Source organism: Mastigoproctus giganteus, chromosome 6 (assembly GCF_048544385.1).
Source record: "Mastigoproctus giganteus isolate SK-2022 chromosome 6, ASM4854438v1, whole genome shotgun sequence".
In the NCBI taxonomy this organism is placed as follows: Eukaryota; Metazoa; Arthropoda; class Arachnida; order Uropygi; family Thelyphonidae; genus Mastigoproctus; species Mastigoproctus giganteus.
This window is the reverse complement of record NC_143580.1, coordinates 60,465,822-60,472,849: the sequence shown is the minus strand read 5'-3', so window position 1 is coordinate 60,472,849 and position 7,028 is coordinate 60,465,822.

The window sequence follows — 7,028 nt, the reverse complement described above, 5'->3', positions numbered from 1 at the left end:
AACTTCATCGTCGGGACAACACAGTCCAGTAAGTAGTTTTTTTCCGGAATCTGCCACACACAGGGACACGACTGTCAGACTGGTGGACATGTACTTTGTCTTATCACTCCAAAGCACAGCTTTCCATTGGTCTTGGTCTATGGTCCAAGAACGTTGGGTGTTACACCAAGCTAGACAGCGTCTGGCATTAGCCGGGGTGATTAGTAGCATGTGAACGGCTGCACGACTGTGGTAATTCATATCACGAAGCGTATGCGCACTGTTCTGGTGCTGAGACGTGTCTCATTGAGGGCCTCTGTGTACTGCAATAAAGCTGACCTGCGTTCCCAGTGGACGCTGTTCCATATAGAGCTCTCCTGTTACGTTCCTGTCTTCGATGATTTTCAGGTGGTTTCGACATGGTTTCAGCGACAGTCCGCTTCAATTTGCAGATCAAATCATTAATCGTCGACCCATGGAGCTTCATTTCCATTTAAATATCTCGTAAAAGTCGACTGTTTCCGTAGCGCCCCATTATCATTCTGCGATGGAAATCTGTTAACGCCGTCGATCGGGGTAGATTGTATTCACAATCTTACTACTGTCTCTTCGATGCTCTATGAACATTTTTTAGTTATCTGATACGTGTCGCTTGGGTAGGACGTGACCAACTATCAATTGAAGGGTTTCCATATTTTAATGGTAGGGCAGTGTATATATAACAATATGGATATTGATGCTATAACTTTAAAGTGCAATTAACACGCCCGATAATGGACAAAAGTGACTAACACTCAAATAGAAATACAGTACAGAAATGTTGGCAAGAAAAAAATATTTGTTCATACTTTTTATTTTATTGCCCTCAAGTTACAGAAAATCTTTCCTTCAGTACTTTATTCCAGTTAGTCTATGTTATAAGTTTTTCGTTTCCTTTTTAATGTATTAAAAAAAAATCGCCCTCCATGCCTTTTTTAATTCACTAAAGAGGTGATATTCACCAAATTTTTGTCGATTTTTACCGATAGGGTATTCACCAGTGCTTTTTCTATTCACAAAAACAAAACTCATTTGAAGTGTTGGCTTAATTTAGCATAGGGCCATCTGTTTTTCTCCACCCTGCCAAGAACTATCAACTATCAAAGGTGTTTTGAATGAACAACTTTTGTGCTTAATCATACTATTAGTCTGAACAGCGTGGAAATGTAAATTTGCTTGTGTTTTTCCACCTGCGACTCGGCTTGTTTTTCATCCTGAAAAACCGACTATAAAATACAAACAAATTACAGATGCAATGCGCTGACGTCTGTCTCATCGTTTAAGTTCCTTCGGCAAGAAAGCAGAATAACTACCTCCTGTTAATTCGGTGATGTCTCAAGTTATCTGCAAATGATGTTGGTTCAATCCTAGCATTTCTATATTCAAAACTGTAAATCAGCTTTGTATTTTCATCTTTCATTTCTAGCAATGTCGCAAACATTTGTTTCTTGCAGTGTCACCGGATGATCTTTTCTTTGCTGTGACGGAGTTAAATGAAAAATCTGCAATTTTGTCGATATGCTCGGTGACTGGACATGGAACATGGAGTAAGTATATTTGTTATTTTAGTTATAAAAATTTGCTGATTTACTGGTGTACATAAATGGCAGGCTATGATTATAGAAAATAAATGTTTTCTCTTGAAAGATGTAAAAAGGCACTTCCAACTACGTCTTTAATGTTGGTTTATTGCTGACCAATTACACAGTAACGTTGTCATGTCCGACTGAGACAATGCAACATGAAGGATAAATATCTAAATATCATGAATGTATTTACCAAGAAGCTCTCCCTTCCCCTCAGTCCAAACAAGGAGAGCTCCACCTTGTTGTCCATTACTCCACTATTAATTCTTTCCCAAGTTCTCTGAACTGTAGGACCAGCCTCACCGAGTCACACATCAGTTTTTGTGTTCGCAAATCCATTTGAACTTACGTTGATTCTGTTCAACATAAACATTTTTTTAAATCATATGTGCGGTTAATGAAGTACCTAACTAAGCAGTTTTCGACACATTTTTAATATCCATTCTACTTTTCTTATGGTGATCCTATGAAAAGAACAATGGACAGATTAAACATCGGTAAAGAAGAACTATTTCACACTTTGCTTTCACTTTGCAGACTGAAATTTTCAGGAAATAAATATCAGCTAAGTTGTTCCAAGAACCAGAAATGGAGGGAATAAATAAGAAATACAATAAATTTAGGTTAGTGAACTTGGAGATAAATCATTAATAGTTGTTGGCTGGTTAAAACACATGTTCTTACATTCGTTTTGCAACCTGCATTATACTTTTTATTGAAAGTTGTATAGTTAAGAGTACACTAGCTTTCAAATTTTTTCTAAAAGTGTTCTAAAAACATTTTTGAAAGTTTTATTTAGTTTTCCACAAAAATAAATGGATAGGAAAAAAAGCAAGCTTATTTTCTTTTACTTTTACTATTTCTTTTGTCCATGTGACCAATATTTCTTCTGGTCTCTCAAACCTGTTCTTCGTCTAGTTTAATTTCTTATTTCTCTGGAAAGAAGCTTCTCTGGTTTCCCAACTGCCAAATCTTTGTTATTAGAAATCCTCTATATTTCAATTATCTTCTATATTTTTTCACTAACTTTCCAACTCTCAACCCATCCATTCCACTAAACTTGTACAGTTTCAACAGCATTTTAATAATAAAAATAGTGCAACCTCCTTCGTTTGATTCCTTTACTTCTGCTCTTTATATGACATATAAATATGTCATATAAAGCAATTCAATATGTTTTTAGATGACATATTGAATTGTCATACTCTCCAAATTGCCTGTCACCAAATTATCATATACCCAATTGTCACAAACACCAAATTGTCATGCCCCAGTTGTCGTAAATGAATTATGTAACATGACATCTATTGAAGTAGCAGTCTTGGCAGAGAACCTCTCCCCCCCCCAAGCATTCCAAGCTTAGTTCTCCAGAACCGGAGCAATAAAATCAAGAGGCTCTTCTAGCAGAATCAGCACAGCTAACTCCACCAGCTAGGCCGTTTACTACTGCAGAAATTGGCAACATGTCCCATGACGTTCCCCTCAACCGGTTCAGCCGCATAGCTGTCAGAATTATAATTTTTCTTCTTCATCATGAGGAAGAAGGAAAAAAGAAGTCAAATAGTTTTTCTCATAATGAGGAAAGCTAAGTGACTTCCGGTTTAAATCCACCAGGGCAGCGGTTATAATCCTACAGCTCTCTTCTACACTGATACCCACGAGGAACTCAGGCAAACACTACAATGCCATATCGCATGCTAACCATAGACAGGCTACGGTCCGCTGGTTAAAATAAATTGCCATATTAAAGCTATCCGAGAATTTTCTCATCTATCCACGTCTGTGTTTTTCGTGTGTTATCGGTCGATTTGCCCGTGCTGCTGACGAAAAACCGGAGTTTTCGGGGAAAAAAAAACACCTTACTGTCTTCGCCTGAGACCAACTAACTCAGCATGAAGTGAAAACCCCATAAAAGTTCCTGGCGTCATTGACAGCATCAGAACACGGGCCTTTTCCAGCCAGTGTGGGGAGGAACGGTGATTATAACTACTGTGGTGCCTGCGTAGCCAGATGGGCAGGAGCAGCAGTGCGTAGCACATGCTTCTTGATTAAACCGGGGTTCGACCCCGTGACCACCAAATACGGAGGATGCGGAAAAGTCAGGGAATGACCACCGCATATCCCCGGAGCAATTATGGCCTTAGTTGCTAATGCTCCTAAAAAAAAAACCAAATACTGTATAAAGATTGGCCCAGTGGTTAGCGTGACTCGCCACAAATAAAGAGGATGTACGTTCATGGAAAATGCTCAGCACAATTTGGGCTGCACCGTCGAAAACGTGGCTGCCCTTATGTTTCAAGTCACAGTGAACATCTGGCTTGACTCTTCTGGATTCAGCCGTCCCACGAATAAAGGATAATTTTTATAACATTTTACTAGTTCACTCGAACGCACTCGAGTTTGTGTGAAATTGGTATATTCTGCAATAAAAATTAAGGTATATGGTAATTATTATTGCAGGATATGGTAATATTAGTAAATTAATAAGAGGAGTTTACCTCAATATAGTACGTGGAACACTTCCGTATGATACCCTCCAGAAATTAAAACGGAAAAAACGAAAAAATCGACAACTTACCGATACATTAAAGTAAAATATAAATAATTAAAGTAAAATATAAATAATTAAATAATCAATTTAACACAATTCAAAATCAATTCAAAACAATTAAAATTCAAATTAACGCAATTAAAAGAATCTAACGAAAATATTCAAAACGATTTTTGAATATTTTTTATTTTTTATTACCATATCCAAAAGGATATGGTAATAAAAAATTACCCTGCGCGCGTGTGTGTGCACACGTAATTTTGTGTAAAATGTAACAGAATTCGGTGGCTCAAGATTATTTACTAGTTTTCCCCCCACACAGGATAATAATAAAACTTATAAGATTTTTCTCCTGTTACTGGAAGTAAGGGAACCGACTGATTGACCTCCACCAATAATTAACCTGCTTTTGTGGAGCTTTCAGTTTGTCTGTATTACAATTGTGAATTATAAGCCTTTATTTAAAAGCTTCTAATTTGTCTTAAAGTATTAGTCACTGATGAAATAATACTTCTTTACCTCATGAATATCAAATACTTAACACAAAGTTTTAAAGCTCGGTGAGATTTTGGATGCCCAACTGTTACAAAATTGTGTATTTTGGACGTACATGTCAACTTTTTGATGCCCCAAAATGTTGAAGGTCCTATGCATAAAAAAGTGAAGTGTCATTGGTATTATTTTGGATTTAATGCAATTATTCGAAACATTTATACCATTATTGTGCGTATTCTCCAACCGATATGCCCAAATTACTGTTGATTTGTCAGCGATAAACGAGCATTAGTAGCACATAATTGGAAGTGTATTTTTTCATATTTAAATTAGTTTATAAGGGAAAATAAATTAATTTAAATTAAATTTATTTATTTATTTATTAGTATGCCAGTGATTAATTAAATTTATTAATCACTGGCATACTAAGGAAGTGACAACTACCCACTATTCCTTTGCATTGATGCTAGAAATGTTTTTATTTTAAAAATAATTGGAAAATGCGAGACATTTTATGACAAATAAAATTCTTTTAAATATATAATTAAAATAATTAAATGAAACATTTCAATCCATCGCTTATGTTCTCGCAAAACAAGGTTGTACATCCCACAGAGAGACAAACCAACTTTAGAACATATGCAGTTTACAGATACAATCACACAGGCGCCATCTTTTGTCTGAAAATCAACATCTTTTATCCTTTATTTCAAACTCACTTCCATCCATAAATCGTTTTCGGCACTATTTTATAAGGCATTGACTGATTCTCCTGATGTAAAAGTTTGCTCTATTGTGAGTGCTAGGATCATTGCAATATTCACTCAGTTTAAAATCTGTTGGCCTTTTTTCACAGCCTGTACAGAATAGTCGAGCAGCTTTTACATACCGAATACAAAATTGCCCATATAGCTTTTGCTATACTGTATTTCTGATTCTTTTGCCATAAAACTTGAGACTCTTGAGACTCTAGAAATAATTTAAACGACTTTTATAGAAGCATATATTAAAATTTTAAATCGACACAAAGACAAAAATTTATGTTTAAATAACCTTATCGGTGCCCCAGTAAAGATATTTTCTCTATTGTCATAAAATTTTCAAAAATTATGTTTTTCAAAGTAGCCCATTGGGTAAATTGCTTGTTGCCCATGATGGTTTTTTGGCGCAATCATTCACACACACACACACACACACACACACAGGTATGTATATATATATGCGCCTGTTTTCATCATATCCGTCTGCCCGTCCACATGTAACAACTCATTTCCCATTAAACAGACTTGACTGGAATTTTATATTTCCATTTCCATCTTTTAAAAATATTTGTCAATCCATTCAAATTTCCATAAAATCGGGTCAACAGAAATCCAGCAATTAATTCTTTTTTTCCATACAATTTGTATGGTAAAAAGAAATTTAGAGATCAAATGTCATTTGCAGTACTTTAGCTTTAGAGAGTCCTTGCAGGCTTCTCGTATATGGTTATATAAGCCTCGTGAACATTGTCGCTTGTGAAAAGATACATGATACTTAAAAAAAAAAAAAGGTAGAATAATAAACATTATACAGTTATAATGAAAATGGGTGTCTAAGCTTTGAGATTGCAAAGCTACAGACTTTTTCTAAGTGTTTTGCAAAGTTATAACTTTAGTAATTATTTCATATGGAGATAATTATATTAACTTTTCACTTCTATTAATCACAGATATTGGGGGGGGGGTGAAATAACTCATTGAATTTAACGATTCGAACGCGCCTGAAATGTAATGGCATACATTAACTAACTTGTTAATTATTCTAAGGGCATTTTAGCATGATTTATTGTTTTTTTGGGGGGTGGGAGAATTCATCACGCTATTAATTAATGCCAACTTGATCCTTTCCAGGTCAAGATGTAATAATATCGCGTGAAACTAGCTTGGATGAGGGCAGTCAAGAGAAGGTGGCAAAAATTCTGAAGATTGCCCAAAAAGATATACTCTTCATTAATCATAATGATTGTTCAGATAAAAAAGAAGGATCGACAGATAGACAAAAAAGAAACCCAGAACCGCATGATGATAAACCAGAACCGCAAGGTGATAAACCAGAACAGCAAGAACCACCAGCACCAGAGGAATAAGCGACTAATCGAACTCAATTTAATAGCCATTCTGTCTTGAAATGATCGAACCTGAAAATTATGGAACTTATACAGAGTTCTATAATTTTGAAGGACACTCTCAGACTTATCAATGACAATATGTTGGTATTTACTAGTTATGTGTAGAAAATATACTTCTCTAAATGGAGCATTTATTCAATTAAATTTTGTTTTTCATTGCATAATGAAGTTGATTTTCATAGCGAAAATAACAGCAACAAAAAAATAA